General features: G+C 32.2%; 1 protein-coding gene across 1 annotated transcript in view; it reads left to right on the top strand.

The window, feature by feature from the left end:
* The first annotated feature begins 3,949 nt into the window (after positions 1–3,949).
* The window catches only part of LOC148939848 (uncharacterized), a 142,825-nt gene continuing 125,974 nt past the window's right edge, over positions 3,950–20,800 (top strand). Inside the window, exon 1 of the mRNA XM_089106197.1 lies at positions 3,950–4,062. The gene's annotated coding sequence lies outside the window, so the exon portion shown is untranslated. The remainder of the gene's footprint in view (positions 4,063–20,800) is intronic.

Genomic DNA, 20,800 nt, shown 5'->3' with positions numbered 1-20,800 from the left:
CCCCACAGCCCTCAGGACTAGTGTTATAAGTATTACCCGGGGTGTATATAAGTTTTTTTGTTTATAGAAAGCGTTGTCGTAGAAATTCAAAAAGGAATCGTTCGCCTGGTAATTGAAAAGGCTAGAGCCCTTTATAATATACGAAAGTGATTGTAGGGCAAGTAACCCCCCACTCACGCCCACCATTTCCCCAAACACATCCAATCAAAATTTTTAGATAACCATTTTGTACAACGTAGTTGAAAGGTCTGGAAATTATGTCTTTAAGGATGACAACACCCTCACAGCAGTCAGGGCAACAGTTGTAAGTTATGTCCTTGGACATATAAGGTTGTTATAAAAAGCGTTGTCGTAGAAACTTTAAAAAGGGTTCATTCGATTGGAAATTGAAAGGGCTAGTGCCGTTTTTAATAGTCGGAAGTGATTGGAGGGCAACTAACCCCACTCTCACACCCACCAATTCCCCAAACACACCCAACCAAAATTTTGAGATATCAATTTTCTTCAACGTAGTTAAAAGTTCTGGAAATTAGGTTTTTGAGGATGACACCCCCCTCCCCAGCCCTCAGGGCAAGGATTATAGGCTATGCCCTGGGGGCATATAAGGTTTTTATTGAAAGTGTTGTAGAAACTTCAAAACGGCTCATTCGATTGGAAGTTGAAAGGGCTAGTCCTTTTTTTAATAGTTGAAAGTGATTAGAGAGCAACTAACGCCCCTCTCACGCCCACCATTTCCCAAAACACATCCACTCAAAATTTGGATAGCCATTTTTTTAACGTAGTCTAAAGTTCTGGAAATTAGGTTTTTGAGGATGGGAATCCCCTCACAGCCCTCAGGGCAAGGGTTGTAATTTATGTCCGGGGGGCAATATAAGGTGTTTATAGAAAGTATTGTCGTAGAAACTCAAAAAGAGCTAATTCGATTGGAAATTGAAAGGGCTAGTGCCTTTTTAATAGTCAAAAGTGATTGGAAGACTTGATATTATCAAACAGTTCGTGGTAACGAACTGTAAGTAAGGAGTGACCCGGCTCAATGGTAACCGAAACTCTAGAAAACGGTATTTTGATACAAATAGATACATCAAAAGAATCAAATTTTAATGGTGATTTTAAATATATAAGTTTTATCAAGTTTGATATTACCCATCAAAATTTAGGCGCCTGAGAAAATTTGGCTGATTTTCGAAAAAAGGGGAAAAGACCCCCTAAAAGCTATAGAACCTTAATGAAAATCACACCATCATATTTCGCGTATCAGAGAACCCTACTGTAGAGGTTTCAAGCTCCTATCTACAAAAATGTGGAATTTTACATTTTTTGCCAGAAGAAAGATCACGGGGTCGCGTTTATTTTTTTTTGTTTTTTTTCCCCAGGGGTGATCGTTTCTACCCAGTGGTCCTAGAATATCGTGGGAGGGCTCATTGGAATAGAAATTAAAAGTTCTAGTGCCCTTTTTAAGTGACCAAAAAAATGGAGGGCAACTAGGCCCCCTCCCACGGTCATTTTTCCCCCAAAATCATCCGATCAAAATTTTGAGATAGCCATTTTGTTCAGCATGTTTGAAGATATGATAAGTATGTCTTTTAGGATGACTTAATCCCCCGAAGTTCTCGGGGGGAGGGCTGAAAGTTATGAACTTTACCCAATGTTAACATATAGTATTGGTTATTGGGAAGTGAACAGACGTTTTCAGGGGGGATTTTTTCTGGTAGTGGAGGGTGGGTCGGGGGTTATGTGGGAGGATCTTTCCATTAAGGAAGTTTTCATGGGGGAATGGACATTGCTATGGGACGCCGGACTTCCCAGCATTATTTAAAAAAAAGATCAGAAATTAAATATAAAAAAAACAAGTTTTTTAACTGCAACAGCAGCAACATCAAAACCTTAAACGAACAGAAAATATTACATATATGATTTGGTTCACCCCCTAGTCAATACCTCGCTCTTTAAGCCAGAGATTTTTTAGTACTTTCATAATAGCTATTTATTCTAATTAACGCCCTTTTTGATTAAGTGGTCATTTTTAAAGAATTGGAACAAAATTCGAACTTTAGCTTAAAGAGCAAGGTATTGACTAGGGGGCTAACCCCCTAATATACGTATTAAAAATATATGAATATAGAAGTCCGTTACGTAAGTTAATTCGTAAGCTACGTATATTTATTACTAATAAAAACGTTCGTAAATAAAATTAAACAAGTTTCGAGAAAGCCATTTAACCAAATAAAAGTAAATTAATATGAAAATTGTGTTTTAATTATTCATGTACGGTGAGCCAAGATCAAAACCTGCATTTATTCAAAAACGTTCAAAAATTAAATAAAAAAAACAAGTTTTTTAACTGAAAGTAAGGAGCGACATTAAAACTTAAAACGAACAGAAATTATTCCGTATATGAAAGGGGTTGTCCCCTCCTCAACGCCTCGCTCTTTACGCTAAAGTTTGACTTTCTCAAACAATGACTTTCTTAAAACAATGAAAAACTTTAGAGTAAAGAGCGAGGTGTTGAGGAGGGGATAGCCCCTTTAATATACGGCATAATTTCTGGTCATTTTAAGTTTTAATGTCGCTCCTTACTTTCAGTTAAAAAAACTTGTTTTTTTTATTTAGTTATAGTAAAGATCGATGTGGGTATAATGTATTATTATTTTTTTTTTTTTTTTGGTTTGGACCAGGGCACTTCGTATCAAATGAGTTGTCGTAGGAACTTCGAAAAGGGCTCATTCGATTGAAAATAGAAGGGGCTAATGCCCTTTTTAGTCGAAAGTGGTTGGAGGGCAAGTAGTTCCTTTCCCACGCCTACCCTCCCATTTGCCCATTATGTTTAAGATCTAAATGTTGCCTTAAGATTAAATCAAAATACACTGTTTTAATGCTAATTCCCAATAAGGCATCTCAGCAGTTTCCCAAGAACGACTGAGTGTAGGCTATTATGTTCAGAATTTCGGGGCTATTTCTGCTCTTAAAAGTTAACCAAATCAAAATAGCTTAGGTGTATCCAAGCTATCAAAGAAAGTAAACAGGTTTTTTTTGCGAATGGTATCAAGTTTCTATTTCAGGTCAACTAGAGTAGGTATGAAACTAAATTAAACACTCCAATTTTGTGTCCAGATTTTTAAAAGGGTGTATGCTGTTAAAAATTGCTGAAAATTTTTCTCCAGCCTACAAATAGCAGACCATACTATATAGTATAAAAAAAAAACGAAAAGATTTGAAGTATTATTTTCTTTTTCTCTGAAAAGACTATGTCAATATAAAACGAACAAAAATTAATTAAAAAAACTTTTTCCACAAAATAAGTTTTTCAAAGAAAAGTAAAGAACTCTGTTAAACCAATAATAAGCACAAATAAAATCAAATAATCTACCAAGCGCGAAACTACCAAAAATCAGCATCGATAAATAAATGACACCCAAAACGAACAGAAATTACAATAAATAACCAAGTCAAACTTAAAACGAGCATAAATTAACATGAGTAGGGCTCAAAACCCCTATGCCTTCCCAAGGCCAGAACATAATTTGCACTTTACAGAAAAATACAAATGAATGTGCATTGTCAGTTTAATATACATATACTCATATTTAGTAATTAAAATATTAATATTATTCGATTTATTAAAGTTATAACAGTAAAAACATTTATGTTTTATCAGTAAAATGCAAATTAATTTCTGACCATGGGAAGGCAAAGGGGTTCTGAGCCCTACTCACGTTAATTTTCACTCGTTTTGATTTTGACTTGGTTATGATTTTGATTTGACCCCCCCCCCCCTTTGATGCAGAGTTCTTATGTATATTTGAGGGAGAATACAGCCATTAACAGCTTTCTTGAAGACATTTTCTTAGTCCAGCATAGGCTTTAAGATGCGGACGCACGCATTTAGCTTTTCCCTATTTTGAACTTGGTTTCTCCAGCAGTTCTGATAGAAAATGTATTGAAGAAAGTTCTTTAATGGATTCAATATTTTCGTCTGATTTTAGAAAAATTTAGCTAGTTTTCTGGATTATAGAAGTCCTGTGAAAAGTTAAGATACGAAACTGTCATAAAAGGCTTCGAATGGTAAGTACAAATTTTCAATATCATTCTTAAGGAAGCTGTTGTATGATGAAGAAGTTGTGCTTCATCAGCTGTGCTGATGAAGTTGTATACACTATTATTTTTATACAACTATACACGTGCTGAAGTATATTTAGCTTTAAATGTTCATCAACAACGAGAATAAAAGCTATTGACACCTATATGACTATTTTTGAAAAAAAGAAGAAAAAAAAATTTTTTTTGAAAAAAAGAGATAGATTAGAGATATTTTTAAAGATCGAAAGAAGAACTGAAGAGAAGATTCTAAAAGATGACTTTCCATAGATGAAAAAAAGGTCAACTTGTTTTCTACTTGTTCAATGTGGCACTAGTTTTTTTTTATTTGCTTCTCTTATTCTAAAGCCTTATTTTTATCATCTATTATAGTTTATATTTAATATATATATATATATATTTTATATATGCTAATATATATATATATATATATATATATATATATATATATATATATATATATATATATATATATATATATATATATATATATATATATATATATATATATATATATATATATATATATATATATATATATATATATATATATATATATATATTATATATTTTAGTCATTAAAATGTTTTGATATCTCTGTCAGTAAAGATGAAAACATAGATAAGATAGCAGTGATAATTCTAAGAGAGAAAAAACAGGTTTAATTTAAATGAAGCAGTGGAAAAAAACAAAGAAAAAAAAATAAATAATATAAATAAGGAAAAAGAAACTTTTTTTTTAATAAAATCGTCTAAATAAAATGACAACTAACAGACAAGAGAAAAAAGAAGAACAAGCAACAAACAAATAAATACAACTCACACTTCCACGGACTCACACTCACACTTAAACACTTCCAGAACTGCAAAGAAATTATTTAGAGATATTGCACTTACAAAATATTTTGATTTTTCTTTTAGCTCATTCACAGTATGTTTCAACAAATGTATGTTTATAACTTTACAGTTAAATAACATGGATTATTACAAAACAGGCAGGGCTTTCCAAGAATGACAAAACAAAAATTGTTTACTTTTTACATGTGGAACTGGTTTTGTTTCTTTTGCCCAATTCCTCTTATTAAAATGCCCTGTTTCACTTTATTATTCCATCTTAATTGCTAAAGTCTGTTAATTTTTCTTTTAGTAAAAATGAAAAGCGACGAGATGGTAGAGAAAAAACCAAAAAAAATATTATTCATTTTGTTTCTGCTTCTTAACTGTGTGTTTTGGGGGAGGTGCTTTTGATAACTTTTCAGCTTAACAGTTTTCATAATGTCAATTAACAGGCTTTTGATACACAAACATTCGTAAGTGAGTATTTACGCATTCTTGTTTAACACGCAGGAGCTATTTTCATTTCCGGATGGAAAAATGATTTTCTTTTCTGAAATGTGATTGTGGAAATGTTATGAAGAAGTTCTGTCGTATAATCCTTCATTAATTTAATTAATTCATTAATTTTTAATCATTAATCTAGAAATTGAAAATATTGTCTACTATAATAATAGTAACTGTTTGCTGTTATAATAGTGTTGTATTGTACAATAGTAGCGGCAGCCCCATTCAACTGAACCATTCAACACCCATTCAGCTCAACCCCGTACAATTCAATCCTCATTTAACTGAATCCTCATGCAACGCTACCCCGTTTAAACCAACCGTATTTGGCTCAATACCCTTCAAATAAACCCCAATTAGCCTAGAGGCAGCTTTAGAGAGGTCGGAGAGGGCACTTGCCCTGGTCACAGAAATTTCAAGGGCGCTAAATTTCAAATAAATAATCGAACGTTTATAATCATTTTGCAATTTTTGAAATTTTATTTTGCTAAAATAAATTAGAGGGTACAGTTGGCAGTAAGTTTGAGCAAATTGAATCTGAAATTTTCATTTTCCCCATAATACCATCGCCATTCCTTAAAAATAAAAGTGGATAAAACAAATTTAATTAATTGTAATGTTTTTTGTGATATTTTGTATTCAAACCTTTTCGTATTATACAGGATGTCGAGATTATTAATAATTCTGCAGAGACCAAAGTAAGAAAAGTAAGATTTAAATAAATGGAAAGTTTTGTTAAAATTTGGCTTGAAAATATTAGGGAGATAGAGAGGTGGGAGTCCTAATCAAGATTTTTCCCCGGCCGCAAGAGAAACTGGAACCGCCACTGATTCATCTTTAACCTCCTCAAATCAACAGTATAAATAGAAAATGTAATTTTTGCGTAACTCCAAACGTCAAACTAAAAGGGCTTAGAGTATTTATGTTTAAAACTTATGTTTTCGTTTGCCCCTTGGCAAATTCGTAACCGCGCACTAGTTGAAGAGCTCATAGTTTTCAATAAAACCAAAAACAAAGTTTACTGGGCGATGATTTCGACAATATACCTTTTCTGGAAAGATCTGGTTAGCCAGATAGGTAATAAAAGTGATAAAACTGTGGACGAAGTGAGAACGAAATTTTGAGCTTCTGCTCAGCGCTAGTTCAAGCTTATTCTTAGGCCTTGGGCTTAGTTGAGTTCAACAGGTCTGGATTTTTGTGGAGACTGAGTTCATGAGTGTTGAGTTCAACGGGGTTTGAGTTAAAAAGGGATTTAGTCAAACGAGGGTTCAGTTAATCGGGATTGAGTTCCAAGAGGGTTGAGTTACAAGGGGGCTGAGTTAAACGGGGCTTCAGTTGCGCAAGGGTTCAGTTGCGAGGGGTTCAGTTACGCGCTTACAATCCTCCTTACACAGGCATTGACTGATAGTTTCTCATTGAGACTCATTGAGACCGGGCATATGCTTTCTTGGGTCTAACATCTGTGTAGCAATTTGTTTGTTTCTGTACTATTAAAAAATGAAAATGAAATAGATGGCACTGAATATCTCACTGTATATGCGGTAATGCAAGGATTATTTCTAGTTTTAGCACAGAGCACAGAGCTAAGCTAAGCACAGAGAGTGACAAGTACTAGCCAAGTGATGAAAGTGGTGAACTTTCAATCCTCTGTTCTTAAAGGCAAGAGTTCAGGTAATAGTGTCACTAATTATTTGGTTTGAAAGGGGAGGTGGAGGGGGCAGCGGTTTAACTTTTCAAGCTTAGCCACAGTTGACCCAGCTCCAAATGGATACATTGAGCAATTTGGGGGGGGGGAAATATGGGTCGTGACAGATAATTTAACATCAACCACGAATGGCACTTCTGGCCGAAAGCAGAGAATCAGGAGATCAGTACCTGCGCTACGTTGACCATTGTCTGCATGCAAAAGGGTTAAAAAAATGAAATTAAGGAGAGAGATGACCGTATTTTACGCAAGCATACCTAGCATTTTTATACCAGGGTAATATCAGGTCATACCAGAGAGATCATCTCATACCAAATTTCATACCAGGTCATCTGCATTACCTTATGAAATTTCCTGACGAATCCACATCCCCAGTTTTGATGCGATTGAACATCCTAGGTACTAAAATTAACAAACAGGTTTCCTGACTTAAGACCCAAAGAGGTCCGATCTGGCTGCAAAAAACTGACTTTAATTTAATTTAAATTGTTCCAGTGAACGCTTTAGGAACATAGTTTTCCCTATGAAACTATGGAGATGACATGAAATTACTATGTTTTCATGTTCAAATTTCCAATACATTTAACTGTTTTTCTTTTAAACCAACCAAAGTCCGACTGAGGTAAAACAGGTCATGAGAAGTCTGAACCTGTTAGAAGTTAAAATTTTGACTAACCTGGATAGCAAATTAATAAATATACCGTGGCAATATGTTGTCATGATGAATTTATGTTGACAAATATGATGACAGTTATGATGACAAATATGCCAATTGTTTTAGGCAGGGTTGTATCTTAAAAGCGAAGGCAGTCGAATTGACAGTATTCAGTCTTCTGATTTGTTAGGTTGTATTGCCAAGTTTTTCTATTCTAAATAGCAGAAGAGAGCAAGACGATTTCTTAAAAGCAGATGCAGTTGTGTCGACACTATTCAGTATTCTATTATATTAAGCTGTATTGTCAAGTTTAACTATTCTGAACAGTAAAATACAGTAATAATATTACACTAATGATGAAAAATATGCTGATAAACATGATGACAAACATAACCATTCTTGTAGCAGAACGATTTCTTAAAAGCGGATTCAGTTGTATCGACAGTGTTCAGCTTTCTATTCAATTAAGTTGTATTGTCTAGTTTGACTATTGTGAATAGTAGGATAGAGTAACGAGATTATAGTGATCATAATTAGGATGATAAAGCTGTGCTGATAAATATGATAAAAATATATACCCATTCTTTCTAGGAGGATTTCTTAAAAGCCGATTGAGTTCTATCGACAGTATTCAGCATTTTGTTAAGTTATAAGAATTTGACGATTCTCAACAATAGAACAGAGGAATGTAGTTTCAATCATGATAATTAGGACGACAAGATTACAATAACAAATTTGTTGGGAAAATTAATGGCTAATCTACAATTTTTTTTTTTATGCCGGTTCTATATATTAAAAGCAAAGTTAGTTTATAGGATTACATACTGCCGCGCCTACATATGCATCATCATAAAGTCTACATAAAGTCAACATATGCATCTTACACTGTTTTGGAGAGAGATTCTAAAAATTTTAAAATTGTTTTTAAGATTTCTAAAATGCGTTTCTAAACTTTAGTCGTTATGCACTAAATGAAAAAAACAAAAAAATATTTCGACTATGGCATCACTGGAAAAAAAGACCGGAAAGATCCTGGCTGTGTGCATTTTGGCAATAAGTACATTTGGATGTGTTAAAAAGGACTTTTTTTGTTTAATACGACCGAGTCTTGATAGTAATAATAGATATATCAAACGAATCGAATTATGATGCTTATTCAAAATATATAGAATTCACGAAGTTAAATGTTAAAAGTTACGAGCCTGAGAAAATTTGCCTAATTTTCGAAAAAGGGGGGAAACACACCTAAGAAATCAAGTTATCTTAATAAATATTACACCATGACATTCAAAATATCAGAGAACCTTACTGTAGAGGTTTCAAGCTCGTATATACATAAATGTGAAATTTTGAATTTTACCAGAAGCAAGATCACGGATGCGTGTTTACTTTTTTTTCCCCCTAGGAGCGACCGTTTCGAACCCAAGATCCTAGAAGATCAGGAGAGGGCTCATTTGATCGGAAAACAAAAGTTCTAGTGCCCTTTTAAAGTGACTAAAAATATTGAAGAACCCCCCCCCCCTCAAACCCCTTTTTTACCCAAAATTATCTGATCAAAATTTTCAGATAGCCATTTTCTTCAGAATGGTCGAAATATCTTATAACTGTGTCTTTGAGGATGACTTGACCCACCCACAGCCCCCAGGGGAAGGCTGCAAGTTATGTAATTTGCCCAGTGCTTACATATAGTATTGGCTATTGGGAAGTAAAAGGATATTTTTGGATGGGTGGTTTCTGGTGGGGGTGTTTTCGTGGGAGGATCTTTCCATGAAGGAGTTTTCGTGGGGGTTGAGAATTCTTCATGGGAGTGGAGCCGGATTTCCCAGCATTAATTAAAAAATATCAGAAATTAAAGAAAAAAATAAGTTTTTTCAACTGAAAGTAAGGAGCAACATTAAAACTTAAAACGAACAAAAATTTTTACGTACACAAGGAGGCTGCCCCCTCCTCAGTGCCTTGCTCTTTACGCTAAAGTGTTTAATGATTTTGAAAAAATCTTATTATTCCTATTAAACGGTCCTTGTGTATCAGGAGTCATTTTTAAATAATTGGAAAAAAAAGTCAAACTTTAGCTTAAAGAGTGAGGTACTGAGGAGGAGGAAACCTCTTCATATACGTAATAATTTTTGTTCGTTTTAAGTTTTAATGTCGCTCTTTCAGTTGAAAAAACATGTTTTTTTATTTAATACTAAAATAGAACGACAAAGGTCAAAAAAATGATTGAAAATAGGCACCAAGATAGAATTATAATTTAAAGATAAAATTATATATAAAAAATTATATATATAAAATATAAAATTGTATATTTAAAGCAAGATAAAATTATATATTTAAAGCATTGTTAGAAAGAAAAACAACATAAATTTTTTTTAGCGTGTTAGAACCCTAACCCTATTTATTAAACTAATTTTAGAGTATCTAGTGTCCCATAAAAATAAGTTCTTGAAAAGTTTGAGAAGCGTTAGGACTTGCCATTTGTTTTCATGGCCATCTACATCTTGCTGAGAAAAAGTGAAAAATAAATCGGAGGATTTATTTCGATCAAAGGGGAAAAAAGTTTTAAACAAAATCCAAAACGTCACTTCATATACTAGAATATCGTAGATTTCCGGGTTATTTCTCGTCATGTAATAACTATGTGGCGTCTGCAAAACTTCAGAATTACACAATCAAGAAGAAAACATTTTTGTGTAACTATCTGGAAATTTGTATTTTACCAGATGCCCCATTCTGACTGACTGAAACTCTGTTTCATTTTTCTGGTCTCTCATAATATTCGATAGTAGGAGAAATTACCTTTTGATCACTTTTGACACTTTGGGATTTGTTTCTAAACCCAAAATATTGGGAATTCAGACCAATCCTTACTTTTTTAATTTTTTATTTAAAATAAAATTAAGCCATGAAAGAAAATTATCACTTTGGAAATACATAGGAAACAGTGGTGCTATACCAAAGACTGATCCATGTCAAATCTTTTATTGGACAAAGGACGATAATAAGCGATAATTCAAACTTTGAATCCTGGAATCCTAGAATTAGCAATCCAGGAATCCAGGTTTAGTTTCATTTTACAAGAGTCGTTTCTCAAATTTATCTTTTATTTTATTTTTTTGCATTCAAAATTTTAATTAAAACATAAGATCAATATGAAATTATAAACGAAATATAGGAAAAGATAAAATATTTATGAATTTTCCAAGAAAATGATGTGTGTATGAAATATGAATAGGATATGATCAATGTTTATCTATTGTAGGATATGATATGTTTATGTTTATGTTATGTTTATGCTTATGCAGAAGTATTGAAGGAACATGATAGCATTAAATGAACTGGTTTTTAAGTGATTAAACTCATTTTGAATTCAACAAAATTTAATCCTCAAAATTTAGTACCATATTTAACAAAATTTAGTACCATAAGGTACTAAAAATGCACAAGTTTGGTTAATTCGCAAGCAAAAAACTTAAATCAGACACCAAATATAAGACACTCAATTCCCACAAAGGGTATATAGCCTACAAATGAGTGGGAGATGTACACACCATTCAAATAATAACTTTTAAACAAAGGAGAGGGAGTTATAGGAGAGGTGGGAAACGGTTGCAGAATTCTGGTTTTAATCAGTCAGCAAAGCGAGGCTGCCTTTAATGGAGTCCGACAACAGACCTTTAGGAAAGACCTTTAGGTCTTTCCATGCCAGCTGACACATAAGGCGACAACGGTGCCACTCTACGATGATCTCTCGAGTGCTGCAGACCAAAGATCTTCCATTGACGACCTGAACAGTGCAGCATCTTTCTCTAGACATCGTCCTACTAGATGTTTCAAGAGAGATCAAATCAGATCCAAGGCTATTCAATGTAGTTTCAGAATCATCAACGTTTTACAGGGATGTATTTTTTTTTTCAGTGTAAAATTCACAAGAGAGACGAAATCTCAGTTTATATATCTAGTAATTTCTGTTCGTTTTGAGTTTGAGTTGAATATCAGTTTTATTTTTGGTTCATTATAACTTTATTTTTGGTTTCATTTTTTATCAAATCTATTATCTTTTACTTTTATCTTTTAGTCCATATTTCGTTATAATTTCTGTTATTATTTTTTTTTTACTCTGCTCAAGACAATACTTCACTCTTTACTTTTATTAAAAAAAACTTAATGTAATAATAAGAAAAAAGCTGTAATAAGAATAAACCAAAAAATAAACAGATTTGTAAAGGGTATTAAGATGAAATTTAGGATAGTGTTGAGCTTTTTAAATTAAATTCGAAAGATATTGTGTGCATCCAGTTCAAAGAAAACGTATCTGCAATATCTCGAGAACGGCAGAGGGTATTAAGTTTAAGCTTCAGGGCATGTCGAAGGGACTATTGAAAAGTGGTCGGAGGCCAAACAATCTCCCTTTCATACCATTTTTAACGATAATCCCCCCGAAAACCTCTGATTAGAGTTTTGAAATAACCATGTTGTTTGATGTAGTCGAAGTCAAAAAGAAAATAAGTATGTCTCAAGGGATGACGAAACCCACCACAGCCCATGGAGCAAGTGTTGTATATTATATAACTTGCCAGTTGGTTATATATAAGGTTGGTTATTGGGAAAAGGGATCATCTTTGATCCTGAGTCTCTCAAAAGGCTAGTGGTTTTAATTTAAAACTTACAATAGCTCGAGAGCAGTTAGGGAGGGGTATCAAGCTGAAACATTTAGAGATTTTTGAGGGGGATGTTGAACTCAAGGACACTATTTGCATCCCAGTTGTTACTGGGCGTAAATACACAATTTTAGGAACGGCCAAGATTATTAAGTTGAACAATTTCAGCATCATATCGATGATGCAGTAAGTCAAAAGACTCCATATGCATTCTAATTGTCAAAATGGCGTATCTGTAACATTTCAGAAACAGCTGAAAATATTAATTTGAAACTATCAGGGTATGTTGACAACTACTTGGAGAAAAAAGGGTTCTTATCCTTTTTAGTTGTGCTTCCGCTCAACACTGATCAAAGTCCTGAAAAAGCCAGTTTGTTAAAAATACTGAAATACTCTAAAAACTATTGCTCCAGTACTGCTATAACCTCGATAGCCCCTGGGGAAATGGCTGTAAATCACGGAATTCGGCCATAGGTTACACTTGTATACATTATTTGTTGGTGAAAAGGGGAGAGGCGAGGTTCTCTAATTTGGAAAGTCTAAGAGTACTAAGGTGAAACTTCGGGAAATGTTTAGGAGAATGTTAAACTATTTCAAAATATAATATGAGCATGACATTATTAAAAAAAATAAGTACCTACAAAATTTCAAGAGAATCTGAGGGTTTAAAATTCCCAGGGCATGTTGAGGAGGTTTAAAAGAAAAAGGCCGGAGGGCAATCAGTTCCCCTCCCATTCCCTTTGTAGTCACCCTATTTGATCGAAAATGTTGGATTAGTCTTCTTGTTCACAAAAGTTTAATAACTATGCCTCCTGGGATAGCAAAACCCCCCACATCCCATGAGGCAAGTTGTGTGCTTTATATAAGTTGCCCCTTGTTTATATATAAGGTTGGCTATTGGATGAAAGGGGCATGTTTGACCCAAGTTGCCAAAAAAGCTAAAGGTATTAAGGTAAAACTTTAGAGAGTCTTGAGGGGGGATATCAAACAAAATCAAAATACAATATATTCAGAATGGTTGTTGAAAGGGAACACCTGCAATACCTAAGGAATGGGTAAGGGTGTTAATTTAAAACTTTAAAGGCATGATAAGAGATGTTGGAAAAGGAACTGAGGGAAACTATCCTCTCCTCTCTTGACCTTTTAGGTGCCCATCTTAATGCTGATACGAATGTTTTATTTTAAATTATCACAAGTACTAATTGCTTTGACTCCGGGAATGCCATATCCACACAGCCCCCGTGGCAAGGATCGCAATTTATCAAGTTTATCTGTTTATAACTCGCAGGATTTATCATTGTAAAAGGGAGGATGTTTGATCTTGAGTGTGCCCGAAAGACTAAGGGTATTGAGGCAAAACTCCGAGGATATTGAATGGTAATCTAAGCAAAAATCAAAAGTTACTATCTGCAGGGTCCCTGTTAAATTTCAGGGTTCCTACTACTACTATTACTAGTGCAGCTGCGAATACGACTGGTTGCGACTATGACAATGAATACCTATCACTTCCAAACTTGTGACTGTGACTGCAAATGCTTAGAACTGGCACTATATCTACTGGTGAATACTTTCAGGGAATATTGAACAAAACCAAAAACACACTATGTGCATGCTGATTGTCAAAATTGTGTATCAGAAATATTTCAGGAACGCCTGAGGGCATTCAGGGCATGTTGAACATTGCTTGAACCTGCAACTATGATTTCAAATTAAATCAAAAGACACTATGTGTATCCAGGTTACCAAAAGAGTATATCTGCGATATCTTAGGAGCGGCTAAGGGTCAGAAGTTTCAATCAAAAGGTACTATGTACATCTCGGTGTCAGAGTGGTGCATCTTAAATATCCCAGGAACAACTATTGAAATTTAGTTGAAACCTTAAGGGAGTGCTGAGGGGCTATTGAAATAAATCAAAAACCACTAATTAAAACTATTGAATTGAAATGGGTATTTTAATTCTTACGCCAGAGACCTGAAAAAATGGAAACATATTCACTACATCAACCGATAATAAAACTTTGGCAATCAAAAACGAACAGAAAGTAATTAAGAAAACTTTCTGAACAAGAAGTTTTTCTTCTTTTCAGAAGAAAAAAAAGAAGAAAAATATGCTATTTAAATAATTAATGAAAAAAAACTTTCCAAAAATAAGTTTTTCAAAGGAAAAGTAAGAATCACCTAAGACTATCAGAAATGAAGTCCTATAATTATAAACGGCCACAGTCTTATCAAGCGCCCAAAAACAAAAATATAATAAAAAATCGAAACAAATAATCCCAACATGGCTGCCAATTGGGACAGGATTGGGACAAACTAAGGCTGTCTTATGTTAAATTAATTTTAAAAACTTTTCACAAAATAGGTTTTTCAAAGAAAAGTAAAGAACTTCATTAAACCAAAATGAGCAAAACTAAAATCAAATAATCTACCATGTAAAACTACTACATCAAATGAAACTACCACAAATCAGAATAAATAAATAAATGAAACCTGAAGCGAACAGAAGTTACAATAAATAACTGAATAATCAGCAGTTAGTAAAACTATATCTGAACGAAAATTTTTGTGAAATTTATCACTGTTTGTGAAATTTATCACTGTCTATTAAAAGGACTTTATCCCTATTTGAACTTTTATTTATCGTCATGGAAAGGCAGTGTGGTCTTCCAAATTATCTATTACCGAATCAAACTAAAAAAGAGCGGAAATTAACAGGAGTAGGGATCATAACCCCTATGCCTTCTCAAGGCCAGAACAGAATTTGCACTTTACTGAAAAACAAATTCATTTTAAATGTTTTCACTTTTTTTTAGCTTTAATAAGTCAAAACCATTAAGACTTTCAAGAAAATACATCAGCATATGTATATAAAATTGAGAATGCACATTCATTAGTATTTTTCAAAAAGTGCAAATTATGCATAAAATACAAAAATAAATAAATAGTACATTATGCCAACAACGTTCTATACTTAGGTGGCGCTATTGCGCTGCCTGTGATAATTGAAATGACCAAATATGACCAATGGCCAACGACCAAATATGGCCAAAATTCGGCTGATTTTTTAAAGACCGCAGCAATTTAGTTTTATGAATTTAGTGCCAACTTAAATCTTGCTCTTTCACTGTTGACCGAGGGGAGGCTTCCTCTCAAGTCGAGCAAGTCGAGCATGATTATCGAGCAAGTCAAGCAATTGTCAAGCAAGATTGTCCACCTTCCAAAACAAGTCAAGCAAGAAGCGAGTGGGTGAAAGGGAGTGACTTTGTAGTGAAAATGAAAAAAAAACTAGAAGTAGTAAATTCGTCTAGTTTTATGAACTTTGTAGTTTTTGCTTTTTTTAAAACAATTGATTAAAAACAAAACTTTCCGAAAAAGTTTCAACGAAAACTAAAGAGCCATATTAAACTTAAGACCATCAGAAATGAATTTCTATAACTAATAAAGCTCAAAACAATCAGAAATTACTATTAAAGAATAAATGAAACTAAAAAAGAACATAAATTAAAATGAGCGATCAAAGCAAACATAGAGATAACAGGTACTAATATAGATGAATAAATAAATCTTAAAACGAGTAAAAATTAAATTGAATGCTCAAGTTAAACTTGAAACGAACAAAAAGTACAAAAGTCAGTTTGGCTACTGCTCTTTTACTCTTTTCACTAACCGTAAAAGTCTAAAGAAGGCCCTAGATGGTCAATCATTCTGATCAAAAGTTTTCGTCAATCGATTGACGTGTGCTTTAATCAACCTTTAATCAACCCTTCAAACAACCCTTCATTCTTGACCAGAGCTGATCTTGCACACTGTTTTATGGTCAAAATGATTGAGTCATTCAAAGTTTCTATCAATCGCCGTCAACGCTTGACTCAAGCGTCAAACAGGTTCATAGATGGTCAATCATGCTTGATTCAATCGATTGACGGAAGCTTTTGATCAAAATTATTCCCCGTCTAGGGCCTCCTTAAAGCTTGCTGTGTCATTCCACCATCCTAAAAAAAAAAATCAATAGTGACAGTTTATACTCATTAAAGTATCTAATTAATCTTGCTAAGTCTTGCTAAAAATGGCTGGTGATTTTTTTCCAACAATCGCTTCGGAATCTGTCCAAAGCGACAGATTGCTAAAGAAAATTGATGGTGGATATTGAGCTTAAGATAAATTTATATTTTTCACATATTTTGCACGTTTACATATTTTTATGATATTATCATATTTTGAGAGAAATATATACTACATACAGAGTTGCCACACTGAGCTCGAAAGTGCTATTTTGGCACTATTTCATTGTGCATAGCACCGTATCACGTACTCAAAATTGCTAAAATAGTGCTAAAATAGAACGAAAGTGCTATTTTAACACTATTTTAGCACTATTACAGTCAACTTTTTGACTATAGCACCGAAAATCACTGTGTAGCACGCAAATTTGGGCAAATGTAGCACTTTAAGAATTGACCGTGGTGGTAACCCTGATTACATACCTAAGCTCCATTACTGATTTTACTTGTTTTAAGGAATGTCACTACCACTGAGAGTTTACAAATATTTCAAAATTCACGTACAAGAAAATTCTGAGGTTTGGAGAAAATTCCATAGATATTATAAATCACGTATATATATATATATATATATATATATATATATATATATATATATATATATATATATATATATATATATATATATATATATATATATACATATATACAAAGTACAATAATTTATATTTTTTGACGGTAGCATTAATAATTATGCTTTTCTCATGATTCCTAGTTCAGGACTTAAATCCCAAGATCTTGGGAAAAATCTTATGGAGTGGTAGCCCTAGTCACCAAGCAGAAACCGACACCTGCTGCTTTCCCTAGATCAGTCATGTGAAAATAAGTGAAGGCGTAGTTACAACCCCATTAAGATGATAAATGTAGTCGGGATGTTGTGACAATGTTTCTTGGGACCTTTAATAACAAGAAAGATGTAAGGAATGGAGGGGATCGTGATTTTAAAGTCCTTGTTTGGAAGCTATTTGTGTCTTTTTTTAAAGTAAAATAGAAACAAACCTTGCTAAAAATGTTTGATAACACCTAAATTAGGAAGATATGCGAGGAGGGAGTCTGGCGGGTCTTTCCTTCAACGTACTTAAAGTCTATTGTTATGTTTCCATGTTGTCATATTATTTTCGAACAGATCATCTTTTTATATTTTTTGATGTATTCGGTTCAATCGCCCGTCAAATCAGGTTTAAAGGATTTTGGTTGGAAGGGGGAGAGGGTTCAGGGACGCAAAACTTCAAAAAAAGTGCCAAAAATACGAACATTTTATGAAAAACACTGGTAATCATAAGACAAATCGTTAAGCTTGCGATAAACTCGATGGGCTTGGACCTGAAGCACCATGGGCGGGGAAATTGACCTCTTTACCTTTTTTTTTAGTAATTTCATTGATAAATTGAAATAAAAGAAAAATACTCCTATCCTCCCATCCATGGGTTTTGAAATTATATTTTCTTTTTGTATCTTCAAAACAAAACTTATTACTATGCCATATTTTTGTAAAAAGGCATGGAGAACCCCTCACCACACCCCTATGTTGCGTACCCATAATAATTCTAGTCCATCTTTTATTAGTATTGTCCAATTAGAGAAGCAGTGTTTCAGAGAATTAAAGACTTCAAATGAGTTATTTATGTTCACTGCAAAGTATTCACCTTATTGTCCTGTTTTAAACATTTGCATAACATTTTTCACTTTTCAGAACAAAGATACTGTTTTCTACAAACTTATTGTTTTTGAGTTGATTTTTCCATTTTTAACTACTCTTCTTTCTGGTCATTAAATATGTTTAGATATAGTGTTAAATTGCCTTTTTATAAAATTTTTATAAAAATTTTAACTTTTTATAAAAAATATAACGGTTTCTACAGCCTTACTGTTTTTAATTTGATTTTTCCATTTTTTATTCCTGTTCATTTTGGTCATTAAATACGGTTAGCGGTCGTTTTCAAATGCCATTTTTAAAAATTTTCATAACAATTTTAAATTTTTATAAACAAGATACTGGTTTCTAAAGACATACAGTTTTTAATTTGATTTTTACATTTTTTATTACTATTCATTTTGGTCATTAAATATGGTTAGCGGTCGTTTTAAATGGCCTTTTTTAAAAATTTTCATAACATTTTTAAATTTTTAGAAACAAGATACTGGTTTCTACAGCCTTACTGTTTTTCATTTGATTTTTCCATTTTTTATTCCTGTTCATTTTGGTCATTAAATATGGTTAGTGGTCGTTTTCAATGACCTTTTTAAAAAATTTGCATAACATTTTTAATTTTTAGAACCATGATACAGGTTTCTACACCCTTACTGTTTTTCATTTGATTTTTCTATTTTTTATTCCTATTCATTTTTGTCATTAAATATGGTTAGCGGTCATTTTCAATGGCCTTTTTTAAATATTTGCATAACATTTTTCACTTTTTAGAACAAAGATACTGGTTTCTACAGCCTTACTGTTTTTCATTTGATTTTTCTATTTTTAAATACTGTTCATTTTGGTCATTAAATATGGTTAGCGGTCGTGTTAAATTACCTTTTTTAAATATTTTTAGAAAAATTTTAAATTTTTATAAAAAATATAACGATTTATAAAGCTTTATTGTTTTTAATTTGATTTTTCAATTTTTTATTCCTGTTCATTTTGGTCAGTAAATATGGTTAGCGGTCGTGTTAAAAGGGATTCTTTAAACATTTTCATAAAATTTTTAAATTTTTAGAACCAAGATACTGGTTTCTACAGCCTTACTGTTTTTCATTTTGATTTTTCCATTTTTTATTCCTGTTCATTTTGGTCATTAAATACGGTTAGCGGTCGTTTTCAATGGCCTTTTTTAAATATTTTCATAACATTTTTCACTTTTTAGAACAAAGATACTGGTTTCTACAGCTTTACTGTTTTTCATTAAATTTTTCTTTTTTTTATTCCTATTCATTTTGGTCATTAAATATGGTTAGCGGTCGTTTTAAATTGCCTTTTTTTGCATAAAATTTTTCAATTTTTAGAACCAAGATACTGGTTTCTACAGCCTTACTGTTTTTCATTTGATTTTTCCATTTTTTATTCCTATTCATTTTGGTCAGTAAATATGGTTAGCGGTCGTTTTCAATGGCCTTTTTTAAATATTTGTATAACATTTTTCACTTTTTAGAACCAAGATACTGCTTTATAAAGCCTTACTGTTTTTCATTTGATTTTTCCATTTTTTTTACTATTCATTTTGGTAATTAAATACGGTTAGCGGTAGTTTTAAATTACCTTTTTTAAAAATTTTAATAACATTTTTCAATTTTTATAAACATGATACAGGTTTATAAAGCCGTAAATTTTTTCATTTTATTTTTATATTTTTTATTAATGGTATGTTTTGTCATTAAAAATGGTTACCGGTCGTGTTAAAATGGCATTTTATAAAAATTTAATAACATTTTTCAATTTTTATAAAAAAAATAAAGGTTTCTAAAGCCTTACAGTTTTTAATTTTTTTTTTACATTTTTTATTCCTATTCATTTTGGTCATTAAATATGGTTAGCGGTCGTTTTAAATTGCCTTTTTTAAATATTTTTATAAAATTTTTAAATTTTTATAACAAAGATACTGGTTTCTACAGCCTTACTGTTTTTCATTTTATTTTTCCATTTTGAATTCCTGTTCATTTGGGTCAGTAAATATGGTTAGCGGTCGTTTTCAATGGCCTTTTTTAAATATTTGCATAACATTTTTCACTTTTTATAAAAAAGATACTGGTTTCTACAGCTTTACTGTTTTTCATTAAATTTTTCTATTTTTTATTCCTGTTCATTTTGGTCAGTAAATATGGTTAGCGGTCGTGTTCAATGGCCTTTTTTTTCATAAAAATTTTCAATTTTTAGAAACAAGATACTTGTTTATAAAGCCTTACTGTTTTTAATTTGATTTTTCCATTTTTTATTCCTGTTCATTTTGGTCATTAAATATGGTTAGCGGTCGTTTTCAATGGCCTTTTTTTTCATAAAAATTTTAACTTTTTATAAACAAGATAATTGTTTATAAAGCCATACTTTTTTTCATTTGATTTTTCCATTTTTTTTACTGTTAATTTTGGTCAGTAAATATGGTTAGCGGTCGTTTTAAATGACCTTTTTAAAAAATTTTAATAACATTTTTCAATTTTTATAAACATGATACTGTCTTATAAAGCCGTACATTTTTTCATTTTTTTTTTATGTTTTTTATTAATATTCAGTTTTGTAATTAAATATTGTTACCAGTCATGTTAAAATGGCATTTTTTAAAAATTTAATAACAAT

Source organism: Artemia sp. Qi Xiang Cuo, chromosome 20 (assembly GCF_049724085.1).
Source record: "Artemia sp. Qi Xiang Cuo chromosome 20, ASM4972408v1, whole genome shotgun sequence".
Lineage (NCBI taxonomy): Eukaryota > Metazoa > Arthropoda > Branchiopoda > Anostraca > Artemiidae > Artemia > Artemia sp. Qi Xiang Cuo.
Note: the sequence above shows the minus strand (reverse complement) of the source record. Positions and strands in the feature narration are given on the sequence as shown.